Source organism: Lactuca sativa, chromosome 4 (genome assembly GCF_002870075.4).
Source record: "Lactuca sativa cultivar Salinas chromosome 4, Lsat_Salinas_v11, whole genome shotgun sequence".
Taxonomy (NCBI): Eukaryota; Viridiplantae; Streptophyta; class Magnoliopsida; order Asterales; family Asteraceae; genus Lactuca; species Lactuca sativa.
This window is the reverse complement of record NC_056626.2, coordinates 133,047,313-133,065,213: the sequence shown is the minus strand read 5'-3', so window position 1 is coordinate 133,065,213 and position 17,901 is coordinate 133,047,313. Positions and strand designations below refer to the sequence as shown.

The following is a 17,901-nucleotide window of genomic DNA, read 5'->3' as shown; positions in this document are numbered from 1 at the left end:
ATCAGGATTGTCCTTGAGAGCCTGGATCCGGATACTGTCCTCTAGTTCCTGGTTGATTTCCTCCTGAGACCATCCATATTTTTGCTTTGGAGGAGGTCTGGAGTGGAAGGCTTGTTGTTCGGCTGTCATGGGCTTTTTTCCTTTGTCATTCTTCAGTGCAGACATGATGAGCTTCATGTTTTCATCAACAACAAATTCCGAAATGGGATTCGGAAGAGGTTATTCTGGAATGTCATTAGGGATCTAGAGTGGAGAACCCTGGTCTATAGCAGCAATCTTTGGGGCCGGAATAGAAGAAAGCATTGAAGGAGTTTCTCGGAAGGCTTGAGCTGTAAGTAGGGACTTCGCCTTTGCCATTTGAATTCTCATCCGAAGAGCATCAGGTAGAGAAGATGGCCAGGAGACAGCGGACCAAATTCTTTTTTCTTCATCTGTCATAACTTTCGGAAAAAGCTTCTTAGGAGCCTCGAGACCAAGAACTCCATTCGTAACATACTTCTCTTCATCATCGTCTTCATCATTATCAGAGTTGTTTCCTAGAAATCTGGAAATAGCATGGACTTCATCATCGGAACTAAGATCTTCATCTCGGAGTTGAAAAACCGAGGCAGACTTCCATGGTTGACTGGGACCTTTTGATTGGGACCTTCTCGACTGGGATGTTCTCCCCCTGTTGCATCGGTGAACCGAGGAACCGGTGCAAGCAATAAAGAATCTTGTAACCCATCAAATTTCTCAAAAACCTTTTGAAGACTGGTGTTGAGTTGATGGGTAAGCGCATCATATGCTTTGGAAATGGGAGCTTGAGCAGCAAGATGATCGAACAAGTGTCCGAGGACGGCTAAAATCTCATCAAACTTTCGATTCGGAACATCAACAATGTTCCAAGTTGATCGAAGGAGCTTGATGAGGACTTACTGGATAATCAGATTCATCTCGTCCTTCTGCTTGATTTTCTTCTCATGACGAACATGGGTCTTCTTAATAAGATCGTTGGTAGTAGACACCAAGTCATCATGGACCTTTAGCATTGAGGTGATCGTTTCGAGATAATGCTCAACTGAAGCATCATACTTAGCTTCAATCTCTTCTATGGAGTGCTTGAGCCGAATAGAGATGAGTTGATCTAACTGAGCTTCTCTTTCCGCAATTGAAGGTCCGGACTGATTGGATAATGATTGAATGATAGTATCAAGCTTGGAATCCAATACGGAAACCTTTTCATCTAATTTGGTGTTGAGCTCTGTTATGGAGGTTTCGATTGAAGAGACTTTCATCATGGTATCAGACACGTTGGTTTGAATTTCAAGGAGATTGAATGGATCTATATAATCACCGGCTGAGGATTAGGAGTCTAAATTGGAGTGTTGTGGCTTGGCTTGATGTGATGAGGGATTTGTAGATGGACCAGGTTGAGTGGTGGCATGATCTTCATGTAGCTTGATGTTGGAGTTTGGTTCATCATTGGAAGTGGTTGAGGAGGATGATCCGAAGTCAAAAGCGGTTTTGGAGGATGATGGCTTAGATTGAAATCGGGCAGAAGACATGAAGTTGGGGTCCAGAACTGTTTTTCCTTCATCAGTTAGCATTATTTCTTCATAGAGTTCTTCATCCGGATTGGTTTGGATGAAGTGGTTGTGAGGGTTGACTGGTTCTTCCGAAGCAAGCTCATTGTCGGCATCAACATCAGTGGGAAGAACGTTTGGAAGATTGATTTGAATAGCTCTGTTACGCATTGAAATAAGCGTAGCTTCCACCTGAGCTCTTGTAAGATCTGGACACCTGGATACAACCCTGTTCACATAATCTTCCCATTTAGGATCGGTAGCTCCTAGTCGTCCTGTACACAGTCTGGGTATCAGACCAGTTGTGACATCCTAAGTCGGAGGGACTACTCCAGCTTCAGAATGCTTAGGGTCCAGAACAGGGGTTCCGGAGTGTGTGCGTGAAGAAGAAACAATAGGAATATAAAAAGTGACTCATGGGTGTGTTCTAGGGGGGTGCAAGGAACTACGTTCAACACCGGCAGCACCTTTTTGAGAAGGTGAGGGTGGATTATGTGAAGACTCCTCGTGAGTGTGTTCTTGTGATTTTGAATCATCGAGGGGTCCTTCAAATGAGTGGGCAGGAGGGGTGTTCGGATGGACATAATCAACCTGAATGTCATGTGTTCCTTCCTATTGAGAGGAGGAACTTACATTGGATTTCTTTTTAGGCTTTGACTTAGTAGGGGAAGTTTTCCTCTTGGAGGACTTCTTGGTCTTCCTTGGTCCGGACATGGAAGGATTGGCCTCTTCTGAAGTGGGCTCAACTGAGACTGGGGCAGGTTGTGTTGGGTGAAACACAACCGAATTCTCTAGATGTTGTTTCAAATGAATAGAATCGAAAGGGATAAAGGCCAACATATGGTCTGAAAGTCGTCTAACCGGACCAAAGGAGGATTGGTCTGGAATCCTATATGCCTTGACAACTTTGAAAGAAACACATACCTCTGGTGGAATCACAGATACAGGAATCGATTCAGAAAGCTCTTTGAAGAGTTGCTGAATAGTCTGAGCCCAGAACCTAGGGCTTGAAATCTCATTGTCCATTCTCTTGATGGCAAACTTGTAGAAGTCTTGCCATAGCACTTCCGGAAGATCAACCGCATTGCTGCGTCCGGAAAAGATGATGTATACCACATAGAGCTAGTCCTTGCTAAGAGTATCCGTACCACCGTGCTTTCCGGAAATTCCTCGAATGATAAGAGGCATCAGCACGGTCCAGAGTCTGGAAATGGCTGATTTCTTGAAGTCTTTTGCCTTGTAGTCCTGGTTGTACCCAATGTGATTCAAGAACAATTGGAACTCTTCTGGAGTGGGTTCTTGAACTTTGAGACCTATGGGGTTTTCTTTAACTCCAATTGGTTTGAGGAACGTCGACTTGTAGATGGGTATGATTCTGTCGCCAATGATTTTGGTTTCCAATACACCATCTTCTTCTTTGATTCTTGTGAAAGCCCTGTGGAAATGATGAAGTGGAAGAGGTGGTTTAGGGACTTTAGTGAGAGGGATGGAGATGGGATGGTTTGCAATGAACTCGATCATAACTCTAATGGATTCATCGTAATCCATAAGGTTTAGTGAAAACAACTGAGTTGTATCCCTGAGAAAGGGTTCAGGCGATGTAGACGATGATGATTCGTTGGAAGGTTTCTTCTTCTTTGCGATCGATTTCTTGGGAGTGGAGGCAGTTGGTGCATTTTTTTGTGGATAAGATTGGGAGGCCATTGTTGCAGATAGATGAGTGCTTGAAGAACACGATGAACACTGAGAGGGTTTAAAGGTTTAGAGGGTTTGAACGCTTAAAGAGGTAAAATGGGGTTTATGATGGGTATATATAGGTAAGGGAAATGGGTCGGTCAAGGATGGTAATGATGAGGGTCCGAATTTGAACCGGGTTGCATTAATGAGAAACGGATTTTGGAGGTTGAGGTGACTTGGGAAGGGAAAGGGAGGTTCGTTTTAAGCTTGAAATAGAAAACCCAAACTGCGATTGGATGGTTTCGTTTAAAGACATGTAGCCGTGGCATGAAAATCAAGGAAGAATGGATAAGGATCCTCGCAAAGTAATCGTTGCAGCAGAAAACGTTTCGCCTTATAAACCTTTGGTATTCCGGATGAGCGGTTTCGAACAGTGTGAGATCCGGAGGATAAGGAGTTGAGCTTCAGATCATGGTCTTTTGAAAAATGGTCCAGAATGATAAATAATCCGGATGAGAGTTTCAGTTTGAAAGATTGTTCGGAGCAAAAATTGAATGCGATTCCGAAGACAAGTTATGATTCCAGAGCAAAATTCTGAAATAATGATTTTAAAGAATTTCTGGAAGGGATTTCAAGAAGTTTCTAGAACATGATTTGTAGAACATTCCGGAGCAAGATTTGAGAAAACTTCCGAAGTGAATTTTGAAATTTCCGAAGTGCAGAATGCAATACCTTTCCGGAGTGGAATTCCAGGATGCCATTATGAAGTGTATTCCGAGATGTAAATTTGATCACTATGACTATGTGGATTTTTATCAACAAATAATCAGGATGAACTGTACAGCTTAAAACTCAAGTGATGGTTAGAGATAAAGACAAGTAGAGTGACCCTATGTATTTCGAGAGAAAATATTTCTGAGATGAAAAATGCTTTTTAAGATCAGAAGTTATTTTGTTTCGAATAATTCCATCAAAGAGAACAAGTCTCATGAAAGAACTGAGGATCTGGCATCATCATAGCCATGTTGTTCAGAACACCATTGAATTTGGTTTCGTCTAATGCCTTAGTAAAGACATCAGCAATCTCATCATCAGATGGAACAAAAATGAGTTCAATGTTACCATTTAGAACATGATCTTTTATAAAATGGTACCTTATATCAATGTGCTTAGTCATTGAGTCTTGAATTGGATTGTGTGAAATTGCAATGGTATTTTGAGAATCACAATAGATAGGAATGCATTGAAAGTGGCAACAATAATCCAAAAGTTGAGAATTCATCCATAGAACTTAAGATGTACAGCTGGCAGCAGAAATGTATTCAGCTTCAGCTGTCGAGAGTGCAATGCAGTTCTATTTCTTGGATGACCAACTAACCAAATGACCACCTAAGAACTGACATCCACCAGATGTGATTTTTCTATCAAGTTGAAGACCACCATAGTTTGAATCTGAATATGCTTGAAGTAGGAAGCTCTCGTTTGCTAGGTACCAGATTCCGAGACTCTTTCTACCTTTGAGGTATCGGAAAATTTGTTTCACAGCCAAGAGATGAGACATCTTTGGGGTGAGTTGAACTATGGCACACAGACATGTGCAAAACATTATATCTGGACGACTTGCTATGAGATAGAGCAGAGATCCATTCATTCCTCGATACTTCTTTTCATCAACTGATACACCCGAAGGGTCGGCAAAGATCTTGTGTCCGAAGCCCATTGGTACCTTGGCTGAGGCACATGTGTCCATTGAGTATTTCTTGAGGAGTTCTGAAATGTACTTCTCTTGGTGAATGAAGATTCCTCTGTTAGTCTGTTTGACTTGGAGACCAAGGAAGAAGCTTAACTCTCGATTCATGATCATTTGGAAATGATTGATCATGAAGTTAGCAAAGTCAACAACCATAGATGAATCCGTAGATCCAAAAATGATGTCATCCACATAAATTTAAACCAGCATGAGATGTTTTCCATTTGATCTTTAGAACAGGGTAGGATCTAGAATTCCTCTTTGGAAACTAGAGCACTTGAGAAAGTCAGTGAGGGTCTCGTACCATGCCCGAGGAGACTGCTTGAGGCCATAGACTACCTTCTGGAGTTTGTAACAGTAGTTTGGAAACGAGAGATTAACAAAATCGGGGGGTTGTTGAAGATATACTTCAGTGTCAAGTTCACCATTAAGAAAAGCACTCTTAACATCCATTTGATAAACTTTGAAGCCTTTATGAGCAGCATAAGCAAGAAAGATTCTGATGGCTTCAAGACATGCAACAGGAGCAAAGGTCTCATCGTAGTTGAGCCCTTCAATATGTGTAAATCATTTTGCTACCAATCTTGTTTTATTTAAAATAATAACTCTTGCGTCATCTAGCTTGTTGTGCAATACCCATCTCGTACCGACTATGGGATGATTCTGAGGAGGAGGCACAAGAGTCCATACTTCATTTCTGTCGAATTCAGCTAATTCTTCTTGCATGGCTATAAACCAGTCAGCACGCTCTAATGCTTCCTTGATGGATTTGGGTTCAACCATGGATATAAATGCCAAGCAATGGCATTCATTTTGAATACATGTAGCAGAACGAGTCTGTACACCAGTGTTAGGGTTTCCGATTACTTGGTTTGGAGGATGATCCTTTGTCCAGACGTGTAGCCTTGGGAGTTCTTGTGCAGCAGTCGATCCGATATCAACAGTAGGATTGAGTTGCTCCCCCTGAATGGTTTTAATATGAGGATGATGCTCCCCATGAACTTCTGAACCAGAGGTTGACATCATAATCAGAAGGGAACTCAAAGAATTTTTCATTTTCATCAATGTTGATAGGATTTGAGTCATCGAAATCAACAACTACATCTAGGAAGCCATCCACATTTGATTCAACAGAGGGATGAGCATTCTCCCACTCAACCTGAGAAGGTTGAAATAGTTCAGAATCAAATGGAGGGAGGCTTGGGATTGGATCGGAGACATTTTGAGAGATCGGAACTTCCGAAGGAGAGATGGGAGTTGGTATTGGCCTTGTTCAAGATTCCGAATCAAGGGTGATTTCAGAAGGTCCAACAAGAGTTTAAAAATCAACTTCAAAAATTATTTGCGGATTCGGACATCCTAACGGTGGAGCATCGGACTCTATAATGTGAGTTGTAACATGCTTCGGGCCAGAATTCCGAACAAAGTTGTCATCGAAAGTAACATCAAAGCTTTCTTCCAGCATACGAGTTCTTTGATTAAGAACTCTGTAAGCTTTTGATTTAGAAGAGTACCCAAGGAAGATGGCTTCATCAGCTTTAGGTTGGAACTTGGTAAGCTGATCTCGGTTGTTCTTCAAGCATCTACATCCGAAAACATGAAGAAACGAGATTGATGGCTTCCGACCATTCATTGTTTCGTACGGTGTCATGTTGAGGCATCGATTGATGATACTCCGATTTTGAGTGAAGCAGACAGTTGATATGGCTTCAGCCCATAGGTAGAGTGGTAGATTTACGAAGTTTAGCATGGATCGGTCAGCTTCAACAAGAGTTATACCGCGTCTTTCGACTACACCATTCTGTTGTGGAGTGTAAGGAGTTGAGAAGTTGTGGTCAATTCTTTTCTCGGTGAGGAATTTCTCAATGGTGGAATTAGTGAATTCCGAGACATTGTCACTTCAGATTCTCCTAACTGGGAGTTTGATATGAACTTCTATTCCTTTGATAAAATTGATGATTTCTAAGGCTGTTTCGGATTTCAGTCTTAGGAAGAAGACCCAAGTGAACCTTGTAAAGTCATCAACAATCACAAGAATGTATTTCTTATGATGAAGACTTTCTACCGTGGATGGTCCACAAAGATCGATGTGTAGAAGCTCCAATGGTTCCGAGATGGATTTTTCAATGATAACAGGATGACCCTTCTTCCATTGCTTTCCACACTCACAAGCAGCTTTGGAAAGAAGGCAAAGTTTTAGTTTACCAATAATCATGTTGATGTTGAGCAGGTACATCTTCTTTTTGTGAAGCGACTTGATTAAACATTCTTTCCGGTCTTCGGTTGTACCTGTACTTCTTGCAAAAGTCTACACGTCGATTTGAATCAGTGAGCTGAGCTACACTTATCAAATTATGTTTCAAATCAGCAACATAAGGCACATTTGAGATAGAGAAGTTTCCATTGGTGAGAATTCCGTAACCATGAATTTGAGAGTTGGATTTGTTGCCATATGTCACGTAACCAACATCTGGAGAAAGCTTTAGATCTCGTAGAAAGTCTTTCTGCCCCGTCATGTACATGGAGCAAGCACTATCAATATAGCATATTGTTTCTTGCTCCGAAGCACAAGTGCCTGCAAAATTAGTGTGTGATGGAGTTTTTAGGCTCCAAGTTAGACTTTGGGACATAGGCACGGGCATTGGATTTTGATTGTGACTTCGGAACAACTTTGTGTTTCCTGGTGGTACCTTTTGAGTTCTTTGGAAACAGACCGAAGGTTAATGTATTTTCATCTATCCAGTAGTCATATTCAATGACTTGAGGGTTGCAAACAGTCTTCTTCCGACCATAGACTTCTGGAGTGTTGGAAACAGTTGAAACCTCCGGAACTGTTGTTTCATCAGTGTGAGATTTGACTTTCCACACAAGATTTTTCTTTGAAGATTTTGTTTTCTTAGCAGTTGTTGATTTGCTTGATGACACATTGTTTTTCGAAAGATTAGGTTTAAAAATTGTGCCATCAGATTTAGTAATAAAACAAATGAAACAGTCCGAGGAGAAGTGTTTTGGACAGTCATGGCATTCACATGAGGTTTAGGCCAAATAGTACTGACTACTTTCTTGGGTTCTATTGGACTGAGAGAATTAGAAGATCTCTTGAGGATCTTAGTGTTGGGTTTTGAGCATTCTAACACTCCTAAGTGAACATGCAACCCTAAATACCCTGGATCTATGTTTTCTCTATTATACATGCAAATATGAATATTCCAAGGTATTACCTAACTAGCATACAATCTTTTGATACTTGAATAATAAACTAGATAGAAATACATACCTTGTTGATGTAGCTTAACTCCATGAAGCTCGAGAGCCAAGTGCCCCAAGTGTGACACCTCAAGTGGTTCACACAACATCAAATGCACATGGAATAACTTAGAGAGAAATGATATACTTCATCAAATCGGCTAGCCCTCACCATTCCTTCATAGTCTCTCATGGTGGTCGATTTTGACAAGAATAAGATGCTTATATAGTGTGTCACAATTAGGGTTACACCATGTATACTCTAATTTTCATGGCCTTTCATTTCCATGATCCTTGGGTACAAAAACACCATGGAGCATCCGTGGCGCATCCTATGGGTTTTATCCCAACATGATAATCCATGGAGCATTAGCCCACTATACAAGTATGGATGATTTACACAATCAACCCATATATTTAATTAGTCTCCTTTTGATCACTTAATTAATTCCAAATTAATTCTTGATCTACTAATTAAATAATCTTATTAATATATTAGAACTTATAATATATTACCACACCTTAAGTGTTATTTCTCTCATTTTAGTCTATCCAAATGTATGATGCCATGCAACCCAAATGGACCATGCTGAGTCAGGTCAAGTACAAACCAAATATATTTATGGACTTAGAAACTAATACAACAGTCTCCCACTTGGATAAGTCTAAAACTATGATTGAGTATGACTTCAAAACCTTACTGGCAATCGTAGCTCTCAAAAGCCGTTGTCGAACTCTGACCTTGTCGATGAACTCTGACCTTTGTCAATGACTTGTCCATTAGATAAGGGATCATGTATTCCTCCATTCTAGATATCATATGGACTGAGACATGGATTATAAATCATTCTCTCTGTCCATTTGTTGTTTCACAATTTCCGATTCATGACGAACGACTAATTGAACAAATCACATTAGTCCTGGCTTGGCCAAGCACTTCGGGGTGTCATCACTAAATCATCGAGGGGCCCTCAAATATCGCTTTTATCCCGAAGCTAAAAGTAATGGATAAACTTCGACTCATATGGGTTGTTCTACTACTTGTTGAATCATACACAAAGGCACGTTTTATATCATCGAGTTACCAATGTGGTTTCATGCAATCAATGTATAACCATCTCATAGTAACAACTCATATCTCCAGGTTTGAAGAAAATAAGATATTATCGTGTCATGATCACTTGTGATAAAATCCATGAAGTGAATCCAATGAGCGTGGGTTGAATCCAATACTCAGAACTTGTGAGCACTCATGAGTGTTGTAGCACCACTTTGTCCAATATCTTAGACCTCTACAAGCCAACCCATGACAGTCTTGATTCATATCTACTTCCAACATATGACCGACTGTGGACGGTTTAAATAACTTAGTCAATCAAGAAAAACGATCTAGTTATTCTGGAAGTCAAAACATGCAAAGTGAAACACAAGAATAATCGAATCTAATATGGTATCAGAACTTATGAATATAAATAACACATCTTTTATTTATCACCATATTGATTACCCATCATTCATTGCATACTGTTTCAAACTATTAACTTTATAGTTGAATTAAAACAATAGTTGTCCCATGCTCCAAGCATATACACTATGTTTTCTAAACACTAGTCATGCCATACACCAAGTATGCATACTAAGTTTGTCTATGATCTTTACTTTTTGAAATAGATCGATTGAACATAATTCCAATGATTCTTATTTCACACTCCTAATTCCTTACTGTAAATGCAAGAATTCCAAATTCCTACCATTTACCTAAATTTGTTAGATTCTAAACTTATATGCATTGGTCTTCTTGTAATTATTATGCACAAAGTTACAAAGACTTGTCAACATACATTACAGAATATTCCAATGGAGACCAACTCCATGGAATCGAAGTCTCATATTCAAAGTTTGTTGCCTATGAACATTCTTCTTGCATTAAGTTTCCTAATCTTTCATAGATTTAATGAATAACTTCCACCTATAGGAACATTTCCATATTCCCCTTTTGACTATTACTCTTGAATAAGAGTTGCCTCTTTTCAGAATATGTTAATATGGTCTTTCCAAAATTAACATTATACTTCCAACTGACCATGAGCAACCAATCTTTGGTAAACCTTAGATTGTCCTCAACAATTTCTTAATCATTTTAGTCATATCCAATTCTAGAACTTTTCCATTCTTAATGCCCCGGACATTTGGAAAATTTTAGAAAGGATGAATATTATAGCACATGCAATCAGTTCTATATCCGAAGCATAATGGACACGATTCATGATGTCTCACATAAAGACATGATACTAGACCAATCCTTTTGCTACAATATTTCTATTTGCCAAGTTCTCATAATTCAGATTATGAAAAGGGATGTCGTAATCATAATTGAATTTTAGAATGGAAATAATGTACCCATATATAGAATTTCCTTATGTTGAGCCATTCCAACACAAAATTCATATATATATATATATATATATATATATATATATATATATATATATATATATATATATATATATATATATATATCCTTGACTAAATTTGATTAAAACCTCAATCTAAGCTTTTAGACTTGAAATGAAGTATAGTTTTCTCTCCCTTAATTATAGCAAAACAACTATTTGCAATTGAACTTTTGTTTTTCTATAATTAACATTGCTTACTTGCAACATTTATCATAATTATCATGCTCCCACTAACATGATGATTATTAGCATAACACTTATGCTCCCACTAGCTTTGACATGTACTCAGAAATCAGCTGGACTTTGAGAAATCAATACTTTATTGACTTCCTTACCAAAGTTCAGACTTCTGATACGAGATGCTTTGATAAACTTTATCAAAATCATACACCTTTCCTTAGATAGCACACATGTGTGTCTAAACAATTTCAAAACTATGAAAAGGGATGTCGTAATCATAGTCTCAATTGTTTAGACCTTTGCCATTTCTCACAAGTCCATGTTAGTGTGCCGGTTAATCACACATGCTCCACTAACGACTTTGAGAATGAAAATATCACAACTGTTATCTACTTAACATATACTTAGTGAAAGTGTTTCCTCACCATCATTTTCATGAATCGGAGAGAAACCTTATGACACTTAGATTTTATGGTGTACGTGTTCTTATCCATGTGGATTTGTCAAAACCATAATCATAAGGGAAGGATAATGACAAATCCAAACACATATGAACTGAACTCAATCTAAATTTCTTGCCACCTGGCAACTTAAGGGCCTCCCATTGCTTCCAAGTTGTTATGAAACCAATTGAGAACTTTATGAACTCATATGCAAAGCCAATTTTACCTGGAATGGGCACATAAATAGAAATATGTCAACATGATAGGTTATAAACCTTACGTCGTGTGCTAGTGATAAACTACAAGTTTTAATTCTTGATTAGATCTTGAAATTCTTTTCAGGATCTTTAAGACTCCTACTGTCCTCTTGACACATAAGACTATCTTGCCAAATATTCAAGAGATAGTTCATATTCTTTGTCAAGACAAACACTTCACACAATTGGCCTTAAGTTGGTCTATGTTTTATCCAAAACATCACAACTTACCAATTTCAAATGTACAAGAGTGGGACACACTTTACTCTTACATTTGACTAGTGTTATAAACCTTCTTTAAGATGTGTCACTCAAGTTACTATCTTGGAGTATGACTCTAACAATTGTTTTTGGAACGGAGTATGACTCATCTTCTTGATTTAACCATTTCAGCAATTCTTGATTCCTTTTCTTAGCCATTTGAATGCACTAAGATGTCTTTAGAGGACCAACTGTGACATGGTTTCTTAATCACTAAGATGAACACAAAACATGATACTAAAGTACTCTCCCATCTTTCAGATTTGAGAAACTTTTATCCTTCTGCCTAATTTTATTCCTCTCATCCGTCCTGCCATACACTAAAATTTTTCCAATGCTTCAGAATTATACTTAAGCCTGTAAGTATAACCATAAACTTTAGTAAATCATGACGAATAGTCTTATCGATCTTTTGTGGCGGACTTGACCAGTGCATAAGAATGCGTACTCGATCCCTTAGTCCTTCACTTGTATGATTCCAAGTTTCTATCCAACTGAAATCTTGGGTGATGAGAAGCTTTCCTTATTTGGTAAATTTAGACACTGCCACAAATGAAAGGATCAAATTCGTATTTTCAATATTGCTAGAAACATACAACACTACTAGAAAAACAGCATTTTACGACGCACAAACCATGACAATCTTTAATTTATGTTACGCGAACGAGAGTGACATTAAAAAAGTGTCATCTCTTCAGAAAATTTAAGGATTTAGGTCACGCATTACTGCGTGCCGTTAAGTTAGTGTTATAAGAAAAAAAAATAAAAACACGGAGGGCGCTGTATCTTAAATGCGCGTCCTCTGTAGACGTCGCTTTATAATTTTTATGAACGCGCGTTTCTTAGTTACAATCGGGAAAAGAAAAGCCAAAAAATTAGAAAAGCCCGCTACCCTCTTTGCCCTAAGCGTTTTGACGCTTCTTTCATTCTCCTCACACTGTTGTGCAACTTCTCAATCAAATATCCAAGGTTACGATTTCATCTCCATCTCTCGACTTCATCATCTCAATCAAGAAAAAAGTCTTCTGATTTCCATTCATCTGCTTCATCTCTGTTGTTCTTTAGAATACTCGCCAACAATGTTCTTGCACTATTCCTTGACCTGCTTCTTTCTGTATTCTTTTCTCCATAATATCTTCAAAGACATTCTCACACGCTTTCTCAAAAAAAATCATTTGTTCTCTCTCAAGAACCCTAGCCGTCACTCACACCACCATATTTTTAGTGTGTTCTATTCAGATGTATAGGCATCGATGAAACAAGGAACCGTGGTATGGAAGGCCACCCAAGTATTAACTCTTCAAGATTCAGACCGCCAAGGGTTCATTGATTTATATTTCCCATGTTAGATTTTTTGTCCAATGTTCATCATTTTCGGGTTTCTTAATTACCGAGGTTTGGATACTTTGGTGTTACTTTGATTTCCTTTTCCTTTTCTACTGATTTTTATTTATGGGTTATCTCCACATCTGCTAGATCGCACCACGACCACGATCGCCACACACTCTTCCTAGTTCCAACTGTTTCCGCCCCCAACATCGCATCTACATCGGACCACCAACACCACAGCAAAGAAAGGTTCGAATTCCCCTTTCTCACAATCTGGAAGATCAAAAGAAGTTTTATGGTCAATTTTGCAAACTAAGGGTTTATTTGCATTCCAATTTCTTTTGAACAAGTCAGTAGTTTCTCCATTTATCTCTTCTATTTCAGTTTTTCTCAAATTAGGGCTTGCCAACTGTATGATGAAATGCCTGAGAGAAAAATTACAACCAAAAGTGCATTTTGATTCCTTTTCAAACACTTCAACTAACTGACCATGTTACCCTTGTGGTAGTTAACTTTTGTATCATTAGTGAATTGAACTTGGTTCTCTGTAATGTGCAGACAAGGCAAACTGTAGTCTTTTCTGCAACTCAAGCAAAGAAGGTAAAACGTTTTTCCATACACATTTGTATATTTTAACTGTTTATTTCATTGTTTAAATTAAATCATGATAATATTTATTTATTTATATACTTGATTCTCAGGTTGAGGATCTTGCACGCCTATCATTTCAAACTACTCTAGTGTACTTTGATGTAGATGATGGGAGAACAAGAGCAAGCAAAATATTCTCTTTTTTTGTTCACTATATTTTTGAGTTTTCAAATAGAAGTTATGTTTATACTTTATAATATGATACTGTAGGTGACAAATGAAGGACTGCAACAAGCTATTAGGGTTTTAAGGAAGGTTATGATAATGACAGTCAGTTGTTATATATATATATATATATATATATATATATATATATTAAGTGAAGATGCAATGGATGGATGTTGGAACAGATGATAAGGAATGAAGATGTTGAAGAATTAAAGGAATTTGGTTCTGGAACATTTGGGATAGTTTACCATGGAAAATGGAGGGGAACAGATGTGGCCATCAAACGGATAAACAAGAGTTGTTTTGCAACAGGCCCATCATCTCAACATGAGAGATTGGTACTCACTCTATTGATTTATTTATTTAGTATTTATTTACTAATCAAAATCACCAATTATTATTATTATAGACAATGATAGAGTTCTGGCGAGAACCTGAGATTCTGTCAAAGCTTCACCATCCAAATGTTGTGGCATTTTATGGTATAGTAGAAGATGGTCCAGGGGGATGCATTAGCTACTGTCACAGAGTTCATGGTTGATGGTTCCTAAGGTGTGTCTTAGTTAGCAAAGACAGGTCTTCAACTTAATCAATCAATCTATTATAACCTTTCATTTTTCATTTTTTTAATTTTAAAAACATTCTGTCTAGGCATCTGGAGCATCGCAAGAAGCTTATAATTGCAATGGATGCAGCCTTTGGGATGGAATATTTACATTCCAAGAACATTGTGCATTTTGATCTCAAATGTGACAACTTGCTTGTCAATATGAAGGATCCATCACGCCCTATATGCAACGTAAAACAACCTTATCTATTTATCTATCTATGTAGTTTTTCTTTTTCTTATTATAAATATAAATATATATATATATATATATATATATATATGTATATATATATTTCCTGTAGGTGATTTTGGACTATCAAAGATGAAGCGCAACACTTTGGTTTCAAGTGGAGTTAGGGGCACCCTGCCATGGATGGCTCCTGAGCTGCTAAATGGTAGCAGCAATAAAGTATCTGAGAAGGTAATCATAACAATTATTGTTTCATTCTATCACCATATATTGTTTTGTGTTTTTGGTAAATAACAAGTAACAAGTAACAATTAACTATTAACATTTAAAAAACAGGTTGATGTGTTCTCTTTCGGAATTGTGTTAGGGAGGACCAGACTGGTGAGGAGCCCAATGGAAACATGCACTATGGTGCAACAATAGGTGGGGATTATCAAATCTTTTGAGCTTTATTTGGGACTTTATATTTAAAAGGAATATAGTTAGTTAGTATTAACATCTGATAGATATATAGATTATTCCTATTGTTTGATGGAAAGAAACAAATCATTACATCCCGTGATTATGTTTAGTTGTTTACTATCTAGGAATGGAATGTAAAATCAAGGTATAGTTTTAACACTCTTCTATTTAAAAATTATATACTAGTAGACTTGTAGTTAGTTACTTATAGAAAATACAATATCTAATTTAATAGAAATCATGAAATTCTTGATAAGGAATAATTCAAATACACTAAATAGTTTTTTCATTCCATCATACCAAACAGGCAAACAAATTAAATCTTCTATTTCAAGGGATTGTGATGGGGAATGGAGAAGACTAATGGAGCAGGATTGTGTTGGGCACCAAACGCTATGCTCAGGCCATCTTTCACTGAAATAACCACCCACGTTTTGATTTCATTTCAGAATATGTTGAAGATCCCATCTCAACAACAAAACAGGTAAGTAATGATAACCAACACAATCAGATCCTTAAATCACAATGACAAACAAGCAGCAGCAGAAAGCATATCATAGTTAAAAACTAACCATACTGCTGATGTTTATGCTCAACCTCCTCCTCCTCCTCCTAATGAAAATGACATGGTTATTGATGTGAAGGATCAATTTATGTCTGATATATTCACAAGAGCACAAGATGGAGCAGGATTGAGCTTCAGCATAGCAAACCATGAACCTCAGCACTGGTCATTTTTCCAGAAATTGGCTGCTGCTGATCTGGATCAACTTGCTGGACCTCCAAAAGCTTCAAACACTTTTCTTCAAGATGATGATCCATCTCAGCCTTAGGTCAAACTCAAAGTATGCAGCTTCTTGAAAACATGCCTTTTGCTGATTTAGTTTTTTTATTTGCTCAATTTGATGCTTGTAGGAAGAGATAGGGAACCCTAGGCTGCCTTCTATAGATAAGTAAGTCAATGCCAACTTATAATTTTGAACCTTTGTGACTTCATTGCCTATCTCTGTAATAATCTTCAAAATCGGATTCGTCACCCTCAAAGCAAATGGGATGATCAATCATACCATTGCCTTTAGCAATGAAGAACAAAGTTCATTGAATCCAAAGTTCCAGGAGGCAGATAAAACGGTTAGTGAACTTGAAAAATAGATACTTGAAGCTACACAAAAGACTGAGTTTTATAGAAGCAAGATGCAGGAAATTGTAATTTCTCTCTTTCCATAGTGTTTTAACTTTTTATCTTTTAAAATTGTTATATCATCTTTATTTTCTGTTCTTTAATGTTAGGTTTTGTACAAGAGCAAGTTGGTAAGAGTCCTATATCTACCCTTTTTGCCTAAATTGAAAGTTTGCATGCTTGGAGATCCCAACATGTTGAAGAGGTAATAAGCTTTCTCATTAGCATAATCAAACCCAAGCCTTGTGTTGGTGTAGGGCTTTTATGTAATGCACATCAGGTTTCCATGATGGCATGAAAGTGGTATTAAGTGTTTGCATTCTTATTATATTATACCCCTCACATTTTCCCAAATTACCCCTTCCTCTACAATGTTTTTTTGTTTCTATGTATTTTGTGCATCAGGTAAAGTTGATGGAAGAAAGGAATCTTGCAGCATTATCAGTAAGATGCAGTAAAGACTTGGAGTTGAATTTAGCTAAGTCATTATTGAGTGAGATGGGCCAATGTACAACTGCTTATACATATAATCAGCTGCTTTGAGCATTAGTCTTAAAGAATTATGAAAGGCAAGATGCAACTTTACTTAGTTGGAATTTGATGTACAGAGTAGATTAGATGCAAATTTATATAATTCAAGAAATAGAATTGTATGACATTAAATTTTATGCAACGGATTATATTTTTTGTGTATGGTATTTTATTTCTATTATGAGACATTAAATGCAAATTTAATTTAAAAAATAATATATATATATATATATATATATATATATATATATAAATTAAACATTTAAATTTACGATACGCAAAAATGTGTGTCATCTTCATTTATGACATGGCCTTTCTTGACAGGAGTTTTAATGATACGCATTGCGTGTCATAAATGTGCGTCGTCTATAGTCGACGCGCAAAAGTATGTCGTCTCTCGTTATGACAGGGCCTTCCTTGACGCGCATTTGTGCGTTGTCTAAGGGTTTTACGACACACATTACGCGTCGTAAAAGGTTATTTTTCGAGTAGTACAAACATCAAGTTTTCATAAATGCCATTGAAAGGAGATATAAAATAAAGTAAAACAAACTTTTATTATTCATAAAATGCGGAAAAACTTTTCCTTACAATGCAACTTTAAATGAAAACTATGCTATTACATGTTTCCTAGCAATCTATCATAACGCCTAAGAGTAGCTCAAGAATCCAATCTTCAATCAAGCCATAGAAATCCATCTTCGCAGTCAGATTCAGCATACTCTTTCTTTAAGTTTCCTTCAATTTTTCCTTGATTCTTCAAACATCAACATGTGACCCAGTCAAATCATGTAATAAGAATCTCAGAATAGAAACTTAACAAAGTTAGATAGTGGGCTTTACCTGAAGTAGAGTCAAACTTCTTGACTTGATCAACCTTATGATCTTTCAAGTAAATAGGCAGCTTCGCAATCAATGCCCCTTCTTCTGGCAAAAGAAACATAT

At 37.4% G+C, this 17,901-nt stretch overlaps 1 pseudogene; it reads left to right on the top strand.

Annotated features, from left to right (window-relative positions):
* The first annotated feature begins 6,515 nt into the window (after positions 1–6,515).
* LOC111878879 (serine/threonine-protein kinase EDR1-like) lies at positions 6,516–16,078 on the top strand (annotated as a pseudogene).
* The last annotated feature ends 1,823 nt before the right edge of the window (positions 16,079–17,901 follow it).